This window comes from Pinus tabuliformis, chromosome 4_1 (assembly GCF_031772625.1).
Source record: "Pinus tabuliformis cultivar Carrire ecotype Pingquan chromosome 4_1, CPIR1, whole genome shotgun sequence".
In the NCBI taxonomy this organism is placed as follows: Eukaryota; Viridiplantae; Streptophyta; class Pinopsida; order Pinales; family Pinaceae; genus Pinus; species Pinus tabuliformis.
This window is the reverse complement of record NC_142303.1, coordinates 660,217,330-660,227,352: the sequence shown is the minus strand read 5'-3', so window position 1 is coordinate 660,227,352 and position 10,023 is coordinate 660,217,330.

Genomic DNA, 10,023 nt, shown 5'->3' with positions numbered 1-10,023 from the left:
CAGAGGCATGGCTACTCAATATGAAGAAGTTCTTTGAGTTGCATGATTACATGGAGAACATGAAGGCCAGAACATGTATCTTTAGCCTAAAGGGAAAGCAGAAATGTGGTGGGAAGATGTGAAGCGGGTTAGAGACATCAAGACAAAAGAGTTGAGTTGGCATGAGTTAAAGAGATATTTAGGAAGAAGTACTTGTCACGGGAAGTACTACGATAAAAAATCCAAGGAATTATGTGAGCTAAAGATGGGATCGATGATAGATGAGGAGTATACGACTAAGTTCCTGGATTTATTGAGGTATGTATCATATCTTAAGGATGAAAAAGCCAAAGTTCAGATTTTTTTCAATGGATTACCATTAGCGTTTAAAGATCGGATTGAGTATGATGAGCCTCAGTCACTTGAAGAAGTCATTGCGGAACTGAAGCACTGTTGTGAGATATAAATGCGCAAGACAGAGTCTCAGCAAGGTTGGAAAGGGAAAGAGAAAGCTAAAGGCAAGTGGCAGCCAAAACAACCAAGACTTCCGGATGTAGGAGAGAAAGAAAATTTATCATCTGACAAGAAGTTTAATGGACCTCAACCTAGAGAACAACAAAATAAAGGTCATGGTAAGAGAAGTTTATAGTGTTTGACATGTGGTAAGGATCATCTCAAGAGAGATTGTTCGCAAAATCAGGGTGGTATGCCTTAGATTTATAGTGCATAGGATGCGTAGAGAGTTGGGGATGTTGGGCAGAGCATTCCACGGATTTATGCAGCGCTGGATAATAGGCAGGCGAATCACCATTAATCTATTATCAAGATGGATGGTAAGATTTGGGATCAAGTTGTTTCTATTTTGATTGACCTTGGATCTAATTATAGTTATGTAAGTCCTGACCTGGTGGATAAGTGAGGTTTGAATAAAGAAGTGCATGCCGAATCTTGGTTAGTGCATTCGACTACAAGTACAAAGAAGAGAGTTCGTCATTTGGTAAGAGCTTGTACATTCAAGTTGAATGGTATGCCTACCTTAGCACATTTGAATGTACTATTGTTGGGATCATATAGTATGCTTTTGGGTATGGACTGGTTGTATCTTCACATGACTAAGTTGGATTGTTATGACAAAGCTATTGAATTCTTGAATGACAATGGAGAACAAAGAATCTTGCAGGGTAGGAAGAAAGCTACATCAGTTAGAATGGTGACAGTTATGTAGGAAAATGCAATCGCAGAAAACGGTGTGTGTTAATTGCAATGCATATTTTTAGTGATAAAGGTAAGGATGTAGAGAATGCAGAAGTTATGAAGAGGTACCTGATCTTGCATCCGTTTCAAGATGTGTTTTCAGCAGAGATTTCAGAGCTGTCACCTCGTAGAGAAGTGAACTTCTATATTGATTTGGTACAAGGGGAAACACCAACATCAAAGGCACCATAAGGGACGAGCACACCAGAGTTATTAGAGTTCAAGTTGTAGTTGAAGGAAATGCTTGACAAGGGATACATCAGGCCAAGTGTATCGCCTTGGGGTGCATCAGTGTTGTTTGTGAATAAGAAGGATGGTACTCTTAGGCTATGCATTGATTACATGAAGTTAAACAAGGTGACCATCAAGAACAGGTATTCGTTGTTGAGGATTGATGACTTGTTCGAATAGTTGAAACAAGCAATAGTGTTCTCGAAGATTCACTTGAGAGACGGATATCATCAGGTACGCATTAAAGAAGAGGACATCTACAAGACTGATTTACGGACAAGGTATGGGATTTATCAGTTTGTTATAGTTCTATTTGGTTTGACTAAAGCTCTAGCTACTTTCATGTGCTTGATGAATAATGTGTTTCATCCTTATCTAGACAAGTTTTCCATTGTGTTCATTGATGATATATTGATATATTATAAGAATGAGGAAGAGCATGTCGAACACTTAGCAAGAGTGTCGGGATTGCTAAGGGAGAATCAAACGTATGCCAAGATTAGAAAATGCAATTTTTTTTCAGACAGAGGTTCATTACTTGGGACTTGTTATTTCCTAGGAAGGCATATTAGTGGGTTCAGAAAATATAAGAGCGGTGATGGAGTGTTTGCCAATTTGTTATGAAAAATCTACGACTGCGGATAAAAGTATCTTCCCTATGCCTAGTGGAGTCACCTAAAACAACAAAAAGACAAAGGGACTAATGTTTTCCTTAAAGCAAATAGATAACGAGATGAAGCCTACCTGGAATTTGTCGTATGCTTCGCTCCTTCCTTATCTTGAATGCTCCAATCCTAGCTTCGATTATTATTATTAGAACCTGCATAGTGAGATAACACAATCAAACGATCCAAAAAATGTATGTAGCATCATATAATCACTTTATTCAATAGATCAACATGGTAGTGAAATATATGACACCATAACATCATATATAGGAAAACAAAGAACTCTTTGCATTAATAGAAATGGAGTGAGTTACAAAAAAGAAGAAGGTTTTGATCCTGTAAAAGCACCCCTCCAAGTTCACTTGTCATTTCATTGTCACAAATTGCACCTCTAATCACCCTAATGAATGTAAAGATATCTCCCACATCATCAACATAAGGGTAGAATCACTCCCCAAAATCGAACAACAACCAACCAAATCCTTGTGGAATGAGGTAAATATATAGGAAGGAGAGGTAGCTCATGAATTCTTATCCACTTACCAATCTAGGCTTGAGATCAAAATGTGATGGGAGGATAGCGCAAGGGATAAGATGGTGATTTCTCCAAGGTGGAATAAGATAGGATTCAAATTTTTATCCAAGGTAAGTGGTTGAAACAACCTCCGGAAGCTTCTAGAAGACGAAGCTCCAGATTTTTTACTATTTTTTCCCTAATTTCTATAATCATTGCACCCCCATAGTTTTGGAGGGTGCATTCCACAACACCTTGAGAGAAAGAGAGACCGCACTACAACACAATTTCTCGGTCATGCAGGGTTCCCTGGTCCTTAAAATCACTGAAATGAAGGATTCAAGGGGGAAAACTCAGGGATTAGGGAGATTCATGCTTAGGGCTTTATGCAAGAACTATGATAATATGTTGAAGGATGTGAATTGATCCTGTTTGAAGGCCTATTGACGAGATGCGACAAAATGGCCTATAACACTAGGAATGGGCATTGTGAGTTTATTGTAGTTCCATTTGGTTTGACTAATTCTCCAACTACACTCATGTGCTTGATGAATAGTGTGTTTCATCCTTATCAGGCCAGGTTTTTCATTGTGCTCATTGATGATATATTGATATATTCTAAGAATGAGGAAGAGCATGTCGAACAGTTAGCAACAATGTTGAAATTGCTAAGAGAGAATTAGTTGCATGCAAAGCTTAGTAAATGAAATTTATTTAACACAAAAGTACATTACGTGGGACATGTTGTTTCCAAGGAAGGCATGACAATGGATTCAAAAAAGATAAGAGCGATCATGGAGTGACCCGTTCCTAGAAACATGGACGAGGTAAGATCATTTATGGATCTAGTAGGTTATTATAGGATGTTCATCTGGAACTTCTCTTGGATTACATATCCTATTACGTCACAGAAAAGGCAAGGTAAGATATTTGAATGGACCGAGGAATGTGCAGAAAGATTTGAGCAATTAAAGCAATTGTTGACAAACACTCCAGTTCTAAAGATTGAAAATCCAAACAAGGAGTTTGCGGTGTGTACAAATGCCTACAAGAGAGGAATTGGTGGAGTGTTAATATAGGAAGGACATGTAGTGTGTTATGAGTCACAGAAGTTGAATGAGCACGAGCATAAATATTTGACTCATGATCTTGAGTTGGCAACGATTAGTCATGCATTGAAGATGTGGAGGCACTATCTTCTTGGCAGGAGGTTTGTATTAATGAGCGATCATGGTGGATTGAGGTATCTGTTTCACCAACTGAATATGAATTTCAGGCAAGCTAGATGGTTGGCCATGATTAGTGAGTCTGATTTTAAGATCCGATACATTAAGGGATAGGAAAACAGGGTTGTAGATGTTCTTAGTAGGAGAGTGTAGGTGAATCATATAACAACTATGAGCTATTATGGGACATATTTACAGGTTCAGATCAGTACAAGACCAACAGTGGAAGCAAATCTTAAAGAACCCAGGTATGGATACCACCATTTTTACAAAAGGGATTCCTGTTACTTATGTCAAGGAAGAATGGACAACTTTACTGTTATTAGTGCAAAAATTCTTTACTTGTGAGGGAAGGTTTGGAGTTTTATATGTTTACCATGCCAAAGTCATGATGCATTTCTTAGGAGATGATATTAACCTTCCATATTTTCTACTCTCAAGTCTTAGAAAAATGTGTTCAATTGTCCAAAGGAACCCAAGAAACATTGAATCACATCTGTATCATCATGGTCTTGTTAAGATGCTAGTTGAGGAACAGTTGAAAGAAAAAAGAGATACCTGGGAGAAATTTCTTGTGAGAAACCATTTTGAAGAAGCAGGAGAAACCTCTGTGCCTAGAAAGAGTAGAAGAAAAAGAAAAGAGGCTACCCTTGAAACTGTTGTCCAAGAGGAAACTGTCCAAGAACAGATTGAAGAAGAAACTGATGTACATCATTCTGAACATGAAATTGATCCTGAGCCTGCTGTGGACACTGATCAAACAGCTCAAGGAATCATCACAGAAACCCTTTCAGAACTTGCCCAAGAAGTTGCTCAAAAGAGAAAAGAGAGTAGGATAAAACAAAAGAAAGATAAAGGCAAAGCTGTAGCCCAAGAAACTTACGCTACTCCTGAGAACTCTAGTGAGGAAGACACTCAGCCCTTAGCACAAAGGTTGGCCCAACTCCATGAAACTGCCCTTTCCAAGAAGGTGGAGAAACAAAAGCAAAAAGCACAAAAAGGAAAACAAAGCACTACCACCGTAAGAAGGAGCAGCAGATTACAAAGCAAAAAGAGGGCCACAGATAACAAAAAGTCATTCTTTATTGACTTAAGCACACCTCAAAAAGGTGCTACAAGTCCTGACTTTGAGAAAAGCTCTCCACACGCTGAGTATGTTGACACCAGTCCTCCACGTGAGGAAAGTCCTTTTGAGCATGAACCTGAATATGAACATGGATCTGAATTTCAGTATGAGCCTAGTCCTAAGAAATCACCTGAGGTTGACCCTGATCAGCAAAAAGTTTATAATTACCTGGAGACGCTAGAACAAGCAGTTGCTGGTCCAAGCACTGCTCAACCTTTGGAGCAGCAAGTCCAATCACTGAAGCAGGAAATATTTGAGCTAGAGGTACTAAATCGCCACATCAAACAAGAAAATGAAAAACTGAAGATACAGAGCAATGTGGACAAGATGGTTCAAGATAACACCATGCTTCATATGGGTCTGTGGCAGAAGGAAAACAAAAAGCTCAAGAAGAGATGCAGAAAATTAAACAGAGCTTTAATCAATCTGAAATTCAGGTGTTTGATGAAAAGACCAAGAGTTAATGTGGCCACACAGAGAAAGAAGAGAAGGTTGGATGTCTTGGCAGAGGCATCCCAACAGGTGGACTGAGCAATGTTTTTGATTGCATGAGGACATGCAATGCCCTCGTAGTGGGGGTATGTAGAGCCTCTACTTTACACTTGATTATCCACCATTATCTACAGTTTTCCCTCATTCATCTCTCACTTTTGCCTCATTTTCCTTGCAAACCAACCTAGATCATTACATTATATGACTTTAAGCATGATTAAGGAATTTTGCTAATGTGTGACTGTTTTGTTTAGATTTTGACATATTTACAGGCATTCCGCAGCCATCTGCTGATTCCGCAGCCATCTGATGATCCCGCAGCCTTTTTGTTAATCTCAAGGTTCCACGTGTCATTTTGCCAAACCAGCCACATGGGTACTTCGGAATCAAGGTGCTCGAGGTTCCTGTGCTATTAGTTCACCTAGCAACGTCATTTGTACCTCCGGTCAACGAGGGTCAAGTTACGGTCAACAAAGGCAGCTTAACGGTGATACGTAAGCTGTTGGGTCACGTCAGTTCAAACGGTGACTAGTCCGTGTTATGCAGGTTGTGGGGGACATAATCCAACTCTGGATTCAATGCCCATAACGACCAGAACCTCCAGCTCATCCACGCAGGCTTATGACGTGTTATTGAACCTTAATTACGTATGACAGTTAGTTTATTTTTCAGTTTTAGCTGTACGCATTAGGCCATCTTTCAGATGCCTATAAAAACTTGCGTCTTCGTACGCTTATGTTACTTTTTAGTTGCTGTGTTATAATTTTAGTGCATTCCAAGACTCTGTTTTTATAGTGCTGTTCTAGCACTCTTGACTGTAATTTTCTGCACATGGAGTAATAGAAGCAGTGTTGTTCTGAAGTTTCAATACCTTGAGTCTTCTTTGGGTTATATGAATGGAGGGCCCCTGTTCATGTTAGCCTTGTATAGTATTTTATGTTCAGCATTTCCTTATTTCCATTCAGCATTTCCTTTTCTTGACACATGTACAGCGTAATTTACTTTCATGTTATTTCATTTCCAGCCTTTATTTTAAGCTGATCAGCATTGTTCTTTTGCAGGTTTTTAACCCGGGATTGCTTGTGTGTTTGTGTATTTGCTTTGTATCTAGTGGTAGTTTCAGTGGACAGATTCAAAGTTGCTGCCTTTACTTTATTTTCATAGCTGATTTTTTTAGTTTTATTTCTCAAATCTGTCTGCTAACATATGAATGGTCTCTTTATTATAAATTGTCTATCTTTTAGAGATCAGAATACTAATAACTTGCAGCTGGCTTTGGGTACTTTTTAGACTAATCTTTAACTACTTTCTAATCGTGTCTTACACAGTACTATGTGTTAGAGGCAGAGAGTTAGAAAGAGAAAAACATTATAACTAGTCTTTAAAGTAGATTTTTCTCATTTTTTATCATTTCTTAGACTTATCTTTAGCTATTTCCTAATCGTGTCTTACACAGTACTATGTGTTAGAGGCAGAGAGTTAGGAAGAGATAAACATTATCATTGGTCTTTTAAGTGATTTTCTTACCTTTTATTTGCAGCAGCATGAATGGTGTCTAATGCCATTAGAAAGTGGTTCTTTGCTTTCAGTTCATTTTAATTTATTTATTTCCTTCAAGCTTTTCCTTTTCAGCAAGTAGTTAGAAACCACTAATCACACACCTTCACTCATCTAGAACTCACCTTACACACACCATCACTCATCTGTTTATAAATCACCACTCCATCTCAGGAAGATAAATTAACCACAAACAACACCCCAAACGACAAAAAGCTCTAAGAGGTTGCTTAAGTACATATAGTACACCTTCACTTCATCAGCTTACGAGCCCCGGGTTGACAATTAATGACATCAATTTAGGAATACTAAATTGACTAAACACTTGGAATATGACATGGGAGTGGTTAGTTGAAAGAAAGATTTGGTTCAGCCTAATCTATGGTGGGTTGGTTCTTGGAAGTTCCTGCCTTGGTTGGCTTATACATACATTAATAAGAAATTATTTTCCTTTGGTATTTCATGTGTAAATGTACTTGTTAATAAGTGGTTTTAATAGTTGTTCTATCATTGCTATTTTTCTGGTTATAGGCATGGTTTTAGGACAGATCTTAGTCATGGCTTTCATTATGTTTTGATTAGGAAATGAATGAATAATGAATGTATGACCTAATAAATGATAATGCAGTTATTGTGATAAGGCATAAATTCTTCTTGACGATTCTCAGATAAGTATGAGACCCCTATATTCAAATCTGTGGTTATGACCCGTAGATGACATGTTTGTGATATGTTTGACGAAATGTTTATAATGGATAGTAGGGGTCAGGTCAAGGCCTTGTACCAATGTTCGCATTAGTAGCTTTAATTAATTGTTATTTATCATTTCTGGAAGTTTCATGAAGTTCTAAGTAGAGGCCTGAGACCTGACCCTAAAAAAGTGGCACAAAATCTGGGGTCGCTGGCTCAGAATTGCCTAAAGAAGGTCACAGTCACATGCATGCCTTATTCTGGGAGTGACTAGAGGCTCTCAGTCGCATGCATGGATTGTCACGGGAGCGACTAGGGGTCTAGCTCAAAAAAATGAGTTGTTGTCTTAGGGGTTGGGAACTTGGAAGGGTTGGTTGTCTCCTAAAGATTATATAGCTTACGAGAAAGAATAGATTGTTTTATTTTTTCGGTTCCACTTCCTTAATTGTACATGCAGAGTTGAATCACATCATGTAATTCTTTGTGACATGTTTACCCTAGTGGACCGGTTAGCTTGGGTAAATGTGGGAGGAGGCTGTTACAGAGTCATATCAGAGCTAGGTTCACCCCGTGGACTGGATGGGCAGAATTTGTTGGTCATGCATACATGTGAGTTTCCTATGTGTTCTTTATTCTTGTGGTTTATGTGCTTGTTGTGTAGGCATGGTTGCAGTTGTTTCGCCATGTGAAAGTAGATGGTGTTGTTGTTGGATGTATATGTTGTGAGTTCTTGTCAGTTATGCACTTTTTATGCATGTCAGTGTCTATACGTCATTATACATACATTGACATGGTTATAGTTGTCGTGCATGAGGTCATGGTATGTGGTTGGTATAGTCATGCATGCTAATTGGATGATGGTTGAGACGATTTTTATATAATGCTATGATTATGTTTATTCATGTATTGAGCTAATCTAGTTGATCTTGTAGATGAGATATCCTACCCTGAACTATACTAAGGTATATTGACTATGTTATGTTTTGGTTTAAGTTGACATGGTATACTTGAAGGAAGAAAATCGAAGAGGACTAGAAATATGGTAGACTAAAATTCACAAGACCCTCCCTATATATCATATGATCAGCATGGTGGTGGGCACTCTTCTGACTGAAGAGACACATTGAGAAGTTTGAAAGAAGAAATAAGATGTATCAAAGCAGATAATGACATAATCATCCAGGCACAGGAGAAACAGGCAGAGGTTAATGTAGTCATCCATCAAATCTTGTCAGACTTGTAGAGAGACAGACCACTTAGTATCACTCATCGATAGGGCAACATGACTAATTGAGCCTATGGTAGCAGGTCTCATGGTGGGAACATGTCACACAGAGATGACATGATTAGAGATGGCAGGTTCTTGGATACACCTGATAGGTAAGGCAGTGGACACAAGCTTTACTCTAGTTCTAGTTCAGACAGGTATCATGGCCATCATTGCTAGCATCCTTATAGGAGGAGTGACCAGGGATATTTATGGGATGAGTTCAAGAAAGAAAATCCACCTACCTTTAATGGGTATTTGAAGAAGTTGGAGGATGCAGAGGCATGGCTACTCAATATGAAGAAGTTCTTTGAGTTGCATGATTACATGGAGAACATGAAGGCCAGAACATGTATCTTTAGCCTAAAGGGAAAGCAGAAATGTGGTGGGAAGATGCGAAGCGGGTTAGAGACATCAAGACAAAAGAGTTGAGTTGGCATGAGTTAAAGAGATATTTAGGAAGAAGTACTTGTCACGGGAAGTACTACGATAAAAAATCCAAGGAATTATGTGAGCTAAAGATGGGATCGATGATAGATGAGGAGTATACGACTAAGTTCCTGGATTTATTGAGGTATGTATCATATCTTAAGGATGAAAAAGCCAAAGTTCAGATTTTTTTCAATGGATTACCATTAGCGTTTAAAGATCGGATTGAGTATGATGAGCCTCAGTCACTTGAAGAAGTCATTGCGGAACTGAAGCACTGTTGTGAGATATAAATGCGCAAGACAGAGTCTCAGCAAGGTTGGAAAGGGAAAGAGAAAGCTAAAGGCAAGTGGCAGCCAAAACAACCAAGACTTCTGGATGTAGGAGAGAAAGAAAATTTATCACCTGACAAGAAGTTTAATGGACCTCAACCTAGAGAACAACAAAATAAAGGTCATGGTAAGAGAAGTTTATAGTGTTTGACATGTGGTAAGGATCATCTCAAGAGAGATTGTCCGCAAAATCAGGGTGGTATGCCTTAGATTTATAGTGCATAGGATGCGTAGAGAGTTGGGGATGTTGGGCAGAGC